This window comes from Pogoniulus pusillus, chromosome 6 (genome assembly GCF_015220805.1).
Source record: "Pogoniulus pusillus isolate bPogPus1 chromosome 6, bPogPus1.pri, whole genome shotgun sequence".
Taxonomy (NCBI): Eukaryota; Metazoa; Chordata; class Aves; order Piciformes; family Lybiidae; genus Pogoniulus; species Pogoniulus pusillus.
In genome coordinates this window covers 46,062,688-46,077,044 of record NC_087269.1, presented here as the reverse complement: position 1 = coordinate 46,077,044, position 14,357 = coordinate 46,062,688, and the positions used below count along the sequence as shown (strand labels likewise).

At 39.2% G+C, this 14,357-nt stretch overlaps 1 protein-coding gene across 30 annotated transcripts in view; it reads right to left on the bottom strand.

Moving 5' to 3' along the window:
• Positions 1-14,357, bottom strand: part of KCNMA1 (potassium calcium-activated channel subfamily M alpha 1) — a 416,512-nt gene that overhangs the window by 177,751 nt on the left and 224,404 nt on the right. The window lies entirely within an intron of this gene.

Sequence of the window (14,357 nt, the reverse complement as noted above, 5' to 3'; positions counted from 1 at the left end):
AGTTTGTCAGTCTTCTGATTCTAAACTGATGACTACAGCATGCTTCTGAGCATATTTCAGCTGCAATGCCTTGAATGAAGCTAAGACATTTATAGATTTCTAGACCAGTAAAAAAAATTGGGGATTATCAAACCAGATTTCTTTACCAATATGAGACAAGTCATTTTAGTCAATAGTTACCGCATCATCTACATTCACTGGAATTGCACAACTTCCCCATATACCACAGTGAAAGTACTCGTTTAGACAGCTGTGTTGTCTGCACAACTAATGGAGCATTTTCAAAGTACACTGAAAACTTCACGTGTCTAATATAATTTTTACTATGTAAATTCCTGGATAACACACATGGTTTCATTTTACTTCAGATTCTGAGCATTCAACCTGGGATCTTTAAAAACATAAACAGCAACAAAAGCAACACCTGACTCCCAGAGATCAAACGCCTACCTCCTGAAATTTAGATGTGAATAACTGTCACATCCACACCCTCCAAGACAGTTTTAAAGGGTCATTAAGAGAAGCCAGATACTGACCAAAAAAATGAATCTGTCCCAAGTATTAGAAAAATCAGTGATCTCTGCAATAAGAAACAACACATTTTTGTTAAAATGCTGGGCTACATCTAGAATATAACAGGAGTATTTTTACTCATTTCAGTTCTGTAAGGTGAGGTGCTACTGCTTTCTGACTCTTTACTAATCATAGAATCAACCAGCTTGGAAGAGACCTCCAAGACCACCCAGTCCAACCTAGCACCCAGCCCTAGCCAGTCAACCAGACCATGGCACCAAGTGCCTCATCCAGGCTTTGCTTCAACACCTCCAGGGATGGTGACTCCACCACCTCCCTGGGCAGCCCTTTCCAATGTCAATCACTCTCTCTGCCAACAGCTTCCTCCTAACATCCAGCCTAGACCTCCCCTGGCACAACTTCAGACTGTGTCCCCTTGTTCTGTTGGTGGTTGTCTGGGAGAAGAGACCAACCCCACCTGGCTACAGCCTCCCTTCAGGTAGTTGTAGACAGCAGTGAGGTCCCCCCTGAGCCTCCTCTTCTGCAGGCTGCCCACCCCCAGCTCCCTCAGCCTCTCCTTATGCTTTAGACCAGAACAGCAATATAAACATGACAAATAAGCTATCTGCCAGAAGAGGTAAAATTACAGTAGAAAATTATTTTTCTATAAAGTTTACAAGAAACCAGACAACATTATCCTAAGATTTACAGCCTCAAAGGTACTGAAATGCAGTATTTTCCTGTCTGACAGTTTTTTCAGTCTGTCTGACTGATGATTTCCATGGGATTCACATCCAGCAGCAGCCAGGATTACTCAGAAGTTACAAACCCCCGGAACAAGGAAAACTACCATTCTATGTCTATGAAGGGTAAAAGGAGGAAATCACAACAAATTCCTCTGTCTTTAAATAGATTCTAAAGAAGAAACAAACTGACATATTTCTTCACACAACATGAGAGGTCAATCAACCAGAAGGGAATCAAGCATTCCATAATTTGTCATCAACAAGGTAGATAATCCCTTTCTTGCTGCCATATGCTGTGTTTTCTTGCCTACTGACAATACCATCTCCAAAATATTGGTGTAAGGATTAAATAAGCATAGACTATGCATACCATTTCTGACAAACTATTCACCCATTCACCAGAATGCTATCTTCACCACAGCTATCAATGTCTACTGGGGTTGTTTAGCCTGGAGACGAGGAGGCTCAGGGGGGACCTCACTGCTGTCTACAACTACCTGAAGGGAGGCTGTAGCCAGGTGGGGGTTGATCTCTTCTGCCAGGCAACCAGCAACAGAACAAGGGGACACAGTCTCAAGTTGTGCCAGGGGAAGTCTAGGCTGGATGTTAGGAGGAAGTTCTTCCCAGAGAGAGTGATTGGCATTGGAATGGGCTGCCCAGGGAGGTGGTGGAGTCACCATCCCTGGAGGTGTTGAAGAAAAGCCTGGCTGAGGCACTTAGTGCCATGGTCTAGTTGACTGGCTAGGGCTGGGTGCTAGGTTGGACTGGATGATCTTGGAGGTCTCTTCCAACCTGGTTGATTCTATGATACTTCTACCCTGTATCTCATTAGTTTAAGTAAGACTGAACAAACCAGAATCCACATTTAGGAAATCACAATCTTTTTCTGAGACACATATAAAAAAAGACCTAATTCTTAGGATGCAAAATAACCCTATCCTGAATGCCTTCACATAGTGCAGCAGGGCAACCTGAGATTTCACGCCACATAGATAGGTTTGAAAATGAAAGCTCAAAGGAAAACGTAAGAAATAGCATGGCAGGAAAAGAATCTGCAACTCTTTGGTAGTAACACAGCCAAAATATTGTGATATATCTCTCTGCTGTTGCTATGCAAGTGTGTAAGCAGATAAAACAGTCCACAGCATCAAAAATACATCAGTACTCTGTGACCCATCACCGACAAGCTGCTTCAAGTTCAGAATCAGCATCGATGGTACACTAACTGCGTTCAAACAGTGCTGTATCAAAGACTTACTAATAACCTCTCCACTTCATGCCTTCACATGTTTAAAATAACAACAGACATTATCAAAAGTATTTCCTCATAACTCCAACCTTGCAGAATATTACATCTACCCTTCAGTAAAGACTGGGTTACTTGATTCAGGTCAGCACTGAATTCTGAGGGAGATAGGAATGCACTACAACCTGAACTCCTACAGCATTGTCATGAAGCTGAAAATTCAAACACCTTTTCAGAGAAAGAGCAACGCTAGCACCAAAGTCAGAATCACAAACCACCGCTCTGAAGAAGCAGTTTAGAGCTGGACCTTACCCCAGTACGAGCCAACCCTGTAACAAGAGGCCAAGGAGTTTCGAAGAGTTTGCTGCTCCTCCTTGTCGGGGAGGTTGTGTCCCGCTTTGAGACGGTATCCATTTGGGAACAGTTCGCCAAGGGATTTCTTACGCCTCCGGGGACCTTTGTACGTTTCTGTACGTGTGCCTCCAGAAGCGTTGTGGTAGACTAAAATCTTGCTGGGAATCATGACTGTGTAGCTTCAGGAGCACTGCATGTAAGAACTGTGGTCCAGTCTTCCGTCAGCATCCACTAACAGTGAAGGCAGTCATATATTTACCCTTCCTTTTGCTAACAGCAACGCGCAGAGACAGCTCAGAGGTCCTTCTTTAACAGGACTTCTCTTTGGAAACAGGTTTATCTAACAGTACACATGACCATGTGAAATCCACCTTTACATGTTGTCACCAAAAGTATAATCTAGTCCATTTCTGTCAGCACAAAACAAATAGAATTGATTCACATCCAAAATTCAGCCTCACAAAATGGACTAAGAGTATGACAAACTGCGTGGGCAAAACAAATCACAGCAGCAGGCAGGCAGTGCAGATGCTGCTCTGATCTGTGATGTATTAGAGCTTAAAATGCATCTTCTATCCGGATATTACCACATAAGCTTCTTTCAGATACACCAAACAACCACACTTCATTGATCCAAAACCCACAAAGGTGATGCTGTTCACTTTGAATGAGCAGGTACTCTCATAAAGAATATAGTTCTTGTAGTTTATGTACATAAAGGGAATTGCTTACTGTGTATTATTTTCTTTGGCAACTTTACATATCTGCCTTGCAGTTAAAGCCAGGATTCAGAAGGCACAGGTCACATAATCAGCCAACTCTCACAGGATTTATCCCAGATGAAATTAAAAAGCAACACAAATAAACACAACCCTTCATCTAATCCCAGTTAATGACATCTGTATTACTAAAGGGAAAAACCATCAACGATTTAGCCAGAGCAAGAAAGAGCACAGTGAATAGAGACTGGATTCTCGTTCAGTCATCTCCCATCTCATTCAGTCAGAAAAAGCTCTTCACGGAAAGTGTAAATGGGAGCTATTATCTCCCACAATATGTGATATGTTTGCTTAATCAATTTGCCTGCTTTGAGCCTAACACACAAACCTCATCTTGAAAAATCTACCTTCATTTCAAGGAATGTGCTTCTGATTCCCACGTTTTGTCCCCAGAGGAGCCACAAACATGTATATGCTAAAAATACACCAATGCCATCTGGAGTACAATGCAAAGCACACACAAAAATAGGCTGCAACATGTGCTTATAGGAAATGTGCAGGATCTCAAAGCACTTTGGAAATGTTACTAAAGGGTGACAGTGCCAAATATAGAAATGGAGAGAACAGTACAGACAAATTGCAGATTTCAACTGAGTGAATCAAAGGTAAACCACTTCCATGACTCCTCTGCATTGTAACCTGCACACTGTTTTTACAACCAACACAGTCACCTTGCCACTGGCCACGCCAGTAAAACTTCACTCAGTCTAGTAGCTGTTGGGTTTGACTCTTTACGTGTGCATGGAGATATATATAATCAGTCTGTGAACACTTGAGAATCGTTCCTCTCAAACTGGAGAGCCTGAACAAAGCAGTACTTATCTGTGCTACTAATCACATCTTGTAGAGCTCGAACTGAAATAATGTCCTACTTACTTTTTACCATATAAGGGATATCAGATATGATTTTTCTTTCTTATTGTATTGCATCTTGAATAGTAGCATAATCTTGGTATTATACAATTTAATGGATGAAAACGTTTGGGTGTAGAATCCATTTACCTTGTGAGCCTGGAACATCTCTAAAGAAAAGAAGCACCCAAGTAATAAATAGCAGGAGCCAAGCTGTTTAGTTTACATAATCTGTGTTTTGGTTTTAGTAATTTGACAGCATTCCTGTAATTCTGTCATCTCTCTGACACGGCTAGATTTTTATCCATTTCTTCCCTTCTTACAGAGCACTGCAGACACCACAACCTGAAAACACAAATTAAATGGCAAAAGCTGGAAATCAAGCTAAAAGAAAAAACAATGAAAACAAAAACCGTCTGAATTGCAGCAGCAGCAGGATGATGACAGATTGTGCTTGAATCACAGAGCCACACAGTAGTGTGCATTACTTTCCTGGGCAGATATTTCTGCTTTCAAATGGAACAACTTTTAGCATTTTGTCTTACTACCTGGTTACACAAAGCAGCTTCTTGTTTGCAGTGAAAGTACAGTTCTCTACCATCTAGATTACCTATTACTTGACCAAATTTTTGTTATTAGATGCAAAATTCAAGTTGCTCTCATAGGCTAAACTATTTTTTCTTCAGTTGCCAAGAAAACTACCTATTAGGTGGCCCACCATCTAGCTCAGATTAGCATGACTGAAAATCTGAAGCCCTGATGCGAGCAGGTTAAGACTGTGTCAATACAAAAACTGTGCTGTTTCCAGGATTTCTGTACTTTTGCCTATCTCTATGAAGGATGCAGTTGACAGTCTCCTGGTCTGAGGTAGACTTAAGAAGTTCTCCACTCCGCGTTACCAGAAACACCAAAGATGTGTGCAGATTGCTCTAAAACATTTACTCCAAGAACAGTAATTCTGTTCTAAGGAGCTGTAGGATACCTAGTTAAAATCTGTTGTAACTTCAGTGTAGCCAAGCTATGTAAAGCTTGTTACAAGTGAAGGTTTTCATATTTTTAACCTAAGTGTATGACTGGAGCATAGCCTTCCATGACAGTCCCTGAATCTGCCAAACAAATTAATTGATTGCTACAATTAGATAACTACTTGTTTTCAAAGTCCATCGTAATGTGAAACTATTCACCTCATAGGCAGATGAAGAAAGCAGCCTTCTCAGCACCTGAGCTCCATTTTACCTTTGCCTACACAAGAACCTTGTCCTATTTTACAAGGCTGCCCAGGGAGGTGGTGGAGTCACTGTCCCTGGAGGTGTTCAAGAAAAGCCTGGATGAGGCACTTGGTGCCATGGTCTGGTTGACTGGCTAGGGCTGGGTGCTAGGTTGGACTGGATGAGCTTGGAGATCTCTTCCAACCTGCTTGATTCTATGATTATATAAGAGAAGAATACACCTGTTGGCATAGACAACTAATGTATTGGGTAGAAGTGGGTGTCTAAGTTATTGTTCTCTAAAGCAGAAGTTAGAAAAGGGATAATGGTGGTTTTGTAGTGTACTGTCTGAACCATAGAACAGTTTGGGTTGGAAAGAAACTGCAAAGGTCATCTAGTCCAACCTTCCTTCAGGGAGCAAGGACATCCTCCACACCTGTTTGTGGCTGCCTAGAAGCATCACCTGAAAAAAAATTAAGGGAAAAAAAACCACCCAGAAAAAAAGAAGGAAACCTGATAAGGGGAAACCTACTGTAGAGGGAAGCAACTCTATTATATCCAGAGACCATTCTCTCCTTGGAAATCCATTTCTAATTTCTTTTACAACAAGGTAAGAGAGAATGTTCCACACATTATCCTTCCTCTTTCAAGTTGCTGCCTCTGAAACTACTTTGCAAATACCAACATTTTACAATGTAAAATTTGCAATGGTCCTATTGTTGTATTAGTCATAGGAAACAAAACACCAAACTCCAACAACACCAACACCAAAAACCCACCGACCAACCAAGCCACCAACCAAATCTCTTAAAAAGAGCAAAACCAAACCAACCAACACCAAAAAACCCTCACCCATCAATAAAAAAACCCTCGTGTGTTTGATCATAAAAACCTATTCAGGTTGGCAAAAAACTGACCTTTTTGGTACAGCTTTGTGGCGTTGTCTGTGGGTTATGATGGAAACAGAACAATCTAATGTTCATTATGTGAGGCATTTACTTATTAATGTCACTAAATGATTTAAAAGGTAATTTCCTAAGCCAAACTTGACTTCATGTTGTTGCATTAGTTACTTTTTTTTTAAAATCTCTCAGTCTTGAAGTCTTCAAACTAGCAAGAGAAAGCTTGGCAGTATTGATAACGAGAACAGTCACCAGATATGAAAACATCGACTTTGTGACTTTCTACCACTTCAGTCAACGACTATCTCCTATTCCACAGGACAAACAGTAGTGAAGGAATAGCAGATCTTTACAGAAAATCAGAATGTATTGTCTTGCAAACATTGTATTTCATAAAGGAAGCTTTAGACCACCAAATTTATCATGCTTCTATTTTTAACAAGAGACTGAATGCATGAAGAGGAGGATAAACAATATTTATGTTTGCTTCTTAGGGAAAATAGAGCTAGGGAGAAAATAAATTTATTCATCTTTTTTTTTTTGTGTGTGTGTGTATTTGCTTTTTTATGTTACAGTAATCCCTTCTAGATACTGAAATGATTTTTTGAGAAGTGCTTACTTTACTGATGATGCTATTACAATCCAGAGAGCCCTTGAAATAGGAGGTTACACCTCTGCGAGCTACCGTTGCAGAAAGGTGGCACTGAAGGTGAGAAACCTAGGGTTTGCTTTTCAAGCTGCCCATTACAACTCAAGAAAGAGTAATTTTACTTCCTGAATAATTAGGAGCTAGAATCTTGTACAATTTTCCCTGGCATTCACCAGGAACAAACAGCACAGGGATGTGCTAGTCCCAGAGGCTGTGATCATGGGGCAGGACAAATGCAAAGGACAAAGGCCATATCTAAAGCCTGACTCATGCTGCAGAACGTTGGTTTTTAAAAAGACCTGTAATTCTGCCTATCTTTGCTTCTCTGAGTTAGAAGGCATAGGCCATAACTGCCAAAGAAACAATGAAATAAGACTTGAAAGGTTGTCAAATATGTAACTCCTAATAAACTATTATGAAACAACACATCCTAGCCATAGAAGCTTCTTGAATTGTATGAAGACAACATTTAAAGGATAAATATGAGCAGATACATGCAGGTATTAATCATGAAAAAACACATCACGGAATTCTGTATGTGATTAGATCCAAGTGTAAAAAAAAAAGTTTCTGTTTTCTGACCAGATCAGATTCAAGCTTCACAAAATATTTATGCCTGTCCAAGAGAATGGATGTCCATTTACTGAAAGTATACAACAATTCCTTGCATGTGCTATAAATTTACATTCTAATAGCAAGGAACAGAGTATTTCACAGCAGCCACAGCATTAAGAATGTGGGCATAAAACTTCAAAGACTACAGAGTTTTAACTGTTTTTTTGCAAACATGGCTGCTATATCAATCCATACATCACTTACCAGTATCCTTTATTCTACCCCTGGCCAGTACTAAAAAACAGCCTTCACCTACTCAGTACTACTGCATCCTTCTAAAATACAATTTCTAAGAGCTGCAAGTCAGTTCAGCACTAACTCTGAATCAAGAATAAATCCAGTAAAGAGAGTAGCATTCACAAGTCTTCACTTCAAATTCATGTCAGGCAGAAAATTCTGTGATCTGCCAACCAAGAAGCAAATCCTCAGAAAGCTTCAAGTGCATCCAAATGCTTGTACTAATTGGCCAGTTACCAAATCACTGAGAACAGCCAGGCAAAATTTCTACATTAGAGTACATTACAACCAGTGCCTACAAAAGCAGGTGTCTGGTATTTCCTAGAAGATGCTGTTCCTCCAAATCTGTGTCATTTGCTATTGTACTCCAAAAGCAACATATTTCTTCTATGATTTTTTAATTCAAGCTCAGCCACCTGCAGTTACTTCATTTATCACCACTAATCTTGAATCTGTTCTATCTACCACTTAAACTAAATCTATTACATTAAATTTCTGAACTTGTTTCAGTGCAAGTCCTTACTGAGGCACCAGAAAAAAAGCAAACCTTAATTCTGCCAGTTTCATTAAGAGTCTTGGGGCTCCAAGACAGGCATTAAGATCTTACCTGCAACATAACACAGGAACATGTAACACCTCAACATTCAGAGTATGAGTATTTTTTGGGCTAAGCCTGTCATTCACTCAGGAAAAATCAAGGTATGTCCTCTACCCATGGGGACAAGAGGAAGCAATGACAATTGACATTAGTACTGTCCTTGTGTTTCTCTGCTCTACTGTCTTTTAGCTAACTTGCTTGACTTTTCATCAATGGAGGAGAGACAAGAAGAAGCAGATTATCATGATTGTGTGCCACAATATTCATAAGAATTCTTCCTGAATGTTATGACAAATAGGTATTTGTGCAATTAACATTGTGAGAACTTAAATGCCTATTGTGAATATCACTTGAGCTCATACCCTGCCAATGCCTTCTCTGTGAAAACTGAACTGATTAAGGTATCTAGAAGAAAGCAAAAATGTGTTGTCTTCAATAAAATATAAATATGATACAGTCCATTCAGTGACATATTAACAAGGCACCAGGCAGATTGAGTATTCAGAACCAAATTTTCACTAAATTGCTTCTGATCCATGTTTGAAGGCATACAAAGAAATGCTACTACAAAGAAAAGCACATAAAAAAAACAATCCTAAGAAAGTTGACAGCATTTAGCTTCCATTACATATAAATAACTTATAAATGTAGGTAAAATTACACAAAACACTTTAAAGCTTCATAAAATACCCTAGCTTTGCGAGAAATAGAGAATTTGGATGTGTATTCAAAGTTTTTGCCAATAGATGGCAGGAATACACAATACTTAACCAACAAAACCCCAGCTAATGATTGCAAATGTAAGGTGCTAAGAGAGGGATAGTTTGGAGACCTCTGGATGCATTTATGTTTTGGAGCTCTCAATTTTCCTCTCACACTGCTATCCCTACAATTTAACTGTCAGAGAACTCATCTGCATACCTAAGGTGATGATCTAAGTTCCATTATAATAGATAAGTTTTCTATAAGGAATCAAGTTCTGCAGATGAAAATATGGTTACAGAATGATTTATCAGGAGAGGTTACATCAAAAACTTCTACAGTGTATAGAAACAAATGTTTTCATGTCACAGACTTAAAGCTTCATCTTGAAGCACACTTCCTAGATGGCCAGGTGGCATTCACACTATCAGTTTAACTATCTTAAGACATTCCTTTTTCTTCCAAGCCATGTATCTCTTTTGACAGAGTGAAGACAACTTCACTCTCTGACTCACAAAAATATCTTAAGGTCTACCAGACATATTGGAGAGTCTTCTCAGACCGGGAACTTATACTGAGTCCACAAGCCTCACCCAAAATTAAGATGTCTGTAAGAGAACTTGGACAAAATGTAACAGCAGTCCCCTCTTTCCCACAGTTGTGCTAATCACCACAGTGAGAGATTTGTTGTCCATACTGTACATATGTCTACATTTGTACCTGTTGTCCATCTTCTTCACTGCACTGTAAATCTGGAATTATTTTCTGAGCAAAGCTTCAGCAGCATATAATAAAATGGGTGTCAGGGAAGAAGAATGAGGAGAAAAAAATCTTCCCTGCTTAAAATTCTGTACAGTAGAATAGAAGAAGCATATGGTCAGGAAAGGGAAATGCACTGTGTTTTCTATCTTTAATTTCTGTGATCCAGCAGATGAGACTCTGTCAAATCCATATATTAGGCTTTATTTAAACCACTGTAGTTCTAAGGCTGGTTACTCCTCATTCACATGCCCTTGTAAATGTGAACCCAAGATCATATTTCATACGTGTAATCTTCCCCTAAGAACAGCATTCTGCCAAGGCAATTGTTTTCTCAAGTCAGTCTGCTTATAACGTCAGCATTTCCTTTTTTATAAGCACACAAGTACACAATAAGCTTTTCAGTTATTTGAGGAATCTTTCCTATCAAAGATAGAATAGCAGGTTTAAATGGTGAGTAGAGCTTTTGTAAATCATTACTCGATGTAACCCTAAGATGTTCATTTGTTGCAGGGCTCTCCAACTTGGCACACTGCAAGATATCCAAAGAAATGAAGATATGAATCTGAAACTTAGTTATGATACTCAAATCTTGACTACTTTTTGTTAACAAAATGATTTTTACCATGGCATTGTTTCTCCCATTGGAACTTTTTTGTTTTCATCCAAAAACCCCTTTTTAGCCTCCCTTCACTCAGAATATAAGGACAGTATCCAGACTCAGCAATGCACCATTCGCTTGACATTAACCCTCAAAATGATCTGCAAAATTTCAAGAGCCAGAAATTCCACCCTTTCTGTTATCATTCTTTTCTTGGGAGGATTCTCTCAACTCCACAGAATCCTGCATTTGAAGTGGAAAACTACTGTCACTATCAGAAAGTTCCCTGTACTGTGTTGTGCAAAGAAATATAGAATCATCGAATCATCAAATCAACCAGGTGGGAAGAGACCTCCAACGTCATCCAGTGCAACCTATCCTCCAGCCCTAGCCAGTCAGCTTAGACCATGGCACTAAGTGCCTCAGCCAGGCTTTGCTTGAACACCTTCACAGACAGCGACTCCACCACCTTGGGCAGCCCATTCCAATGCCAATCACTCCCTCTGGCAATAACTTCCTCCTAACATCCAGCCTAGACTTCCCCTGACACAACTTCAGACTGTGTCCCCTTGTTCTGTTGCTGGGTGCCTGGGAGAAGAGACCAACCCCCACCTGGCTACAGCCTCCCTTCAGGTAGTTGTAGATAGCAATGAGGTCACTCCTGAGCCTCCTCTTCTCCAGGCTAAACACCCCCAGCTCCCTCAGCCTCTCCTCATGGGGTTTGTGTTCCAGGCCTTTCACCAGCCTTGTCGCCCTTCTCTGGACACCTTCCAGTATCTCAACATCATAGCTTTAGTTTGTGTGTCAGTATCTACACAAATATTACTGTTTACAGAAGAATGTTGGAAAAGTATCACAGGGATCTAGATGAAAACACAGTGACATTCGTATCTGCACAGGTTCAAGTCAGAGTGCAAAACTTTTTTACACTAAATGTCAAAGCAATGTATATATTAAACTGCAGGTTCTTTTTTTTTTCTTACTCTCCACCTATTATTTCAATAACATAATGATCATTCCATGAGCCAGCTCTATTATGCTCATGTACTTCCTTTTCTTACAGTGTCATGTGCTTGCAAAAATGATATCCCAGAAGTTCTAACAGATTTATCAAATCTAAACAGTTCATATTTTGAAGGCATTACATGATGTTGTTCCTACTACTGTATTTTAGACAGTGGTCATCCTACCAGTCCTGGAAACCTCTTGATGCAAAAGCAAAATCTAATCTGTCTTGCATGTTGAATTTGGCTTGCACATTGGAATCTAGGTCAAAGATTAGGTTTGCATCTGAGTACTGACTATTATTTTTTATTCAGAAGTCAGCATTTTGAGACAATAAAATGTATTTTATGAACAACTGAAAGCAAAGTAGTAGCAGAAAAGGTAGAAGGCTTCACATGTTAAGAGCTACATGGAAACAGTGTAAGATTAATAGCTTTCCACTATGGTACACTAAAAGATCAGACATTCAGATGGCACATCCTCTACTATACATCTCTCAATGACATTTAACGCTCCAAAGGCAAAAGTTTATTTTTTATTTAGGATGTTTGGGGGTTTTTTTGTTTGTTTTGTTTTGTTGGTTGGTTGGTTGGGTTTTTTGCTGGTTTGGGTTCTTTTTTTGTTTGTTTTTTTAACAATGAGCTTATGGTTTATTATCAGTTAACTAAAACAGGACAGTTCTTGTGAAATCAGAGAGCCACATTCTAGTGACTTGCATTCTGTGTAGTACTCAGATAAACTTGGCACAGACGACTGATACCAATCAACACTGAAAGAAACTGGAAAGTCTCTGATGCTTATTATACACCAGACAATGTATTCATCTGGGCTCCTAAATAATCTTGAAACTTAAGGCATATAAAGGAATTCTGCTTAATCAGTAACACATTCTTAAAACATGCATAGAATGATTGGGATACACTGAAGTCTGAGCTGTTAAATGACTTCCACATCACCTAAGATCGAACACTCTCTACTTAGCTCTCTGAAGTGCTAACCTCCATGTGAACCCTATTTCCACAGAGACACATCACAGTATCATCAGGGTTGGAAGAGACCTCACAGATCATCAAGTCCAACCCTTTACTAGAGAGCTCAAGCCTAGACCATGGCACCATGCACATGGTGCAGAAACTAGAACTTATATACTCTGAATAATCCTCAGCACAATGACATCTCTTTCAACTACAAAAATAAACCAGAAAATAGGCATCTGACCTGAAACTATAACCAATATCCTTCAAACATCCTCCCTTCTCTTCCACAACCAGTCCTGTCATTGTGTTATCCATAACTATGCCCAAAGTATTTGAGCTCCAGTGGCAGAGTAAATGTTGCTATTTCTTTAAAAGGTGTCAAGGAATAGAAAAGCTTCATTAATTCACTTCAGCATATCAGACTCTCTTTCACAGCCTCTGCAAACTATAACTTACTGATGTAGATTACACTTGTGTCAGGAACTCCAGTAAATCCTGAACTAGTTAATGATTTTACTATGGAGGATTTTCCCTAAAGAGAAAAGCCCTTTGGAATAAAGCTAGTGGAAGCAGGTGCAAAGCTCAAACACTGAAATGCGTCAATAGGTGCTTATTTAAAAACAAATCTGTGCATCAGCAGGTGATAAAACTGTCAGAAGGATTCCATGCAAAACCAGGTGAAGTGTTTTTACAAACAAGAAAGCAAGAAAAGGTCACTTTGGTGTAATGAAGAAAGATGGAAATCCTTTCAGTTCTATGAATAAGTGCAATGTTTAACTGCTGGCAAAATGACATAAATCTGGTAAAAACTATGCAGCAGAAACTGCTAAATGGGTAAATTCATTGTTTCTGTTGGCACTGTTAATTAGATTGCTGTGTCACCATGAGTCAAGTCAATTATGCAGTCACTTTGACAAAGGGTTATTTGTCTCACATAATTATCTCTTTGCTTCATTTACCATATTTTGCAGGTTTCCTAATTTTTCATTTCATATCACTGTTCCTTAGATTCTGTGATTATAGTTTCTGACCTCTAGATTGTTTTCACCTCCAATGATTTTAATATCAGAGTTCTAGGAAACTGTTACATCACATTCAAGTGTGAAAATACATCTCTAATTCAAACAATTCAAAGAATCTGGGACTGAGTTACAGCTAGTGAAATCAGCAATTTTCTTTTAAGCACAAGCTTGGTTTAGATTCACATACTTTCATTTCTATTTTATTTCCTATCATAATATGGAACTGGATGAGATTTTCTCCTTCTGAAAGCATTACTTCATTTTATGTACTCGGCAGAAGCATGTCATGAAGACAATAATCACATGAGGATCTGCAGTGATCTTTTCTGGCTGTTTTATCACTTTCTTCTATGGCACACTAATAACCACTGATGTACACAGTATGAACTCTAATGTGTGTGCGTTATGTATTTATTAATCTTTGTTTTCCCAACAGCAATTCATCAATAATTTTTGCATCTCTACATTTCTGTATCAAGTTGAAAACGCATCACTACAAAAGATTATTTCTTTTACTTTCCATGTGAAACACTTGAAGTGACTACTTCAGTTTTCAGGGATGAGTGCCTGTATTTCTGGAGAGATGGATTGT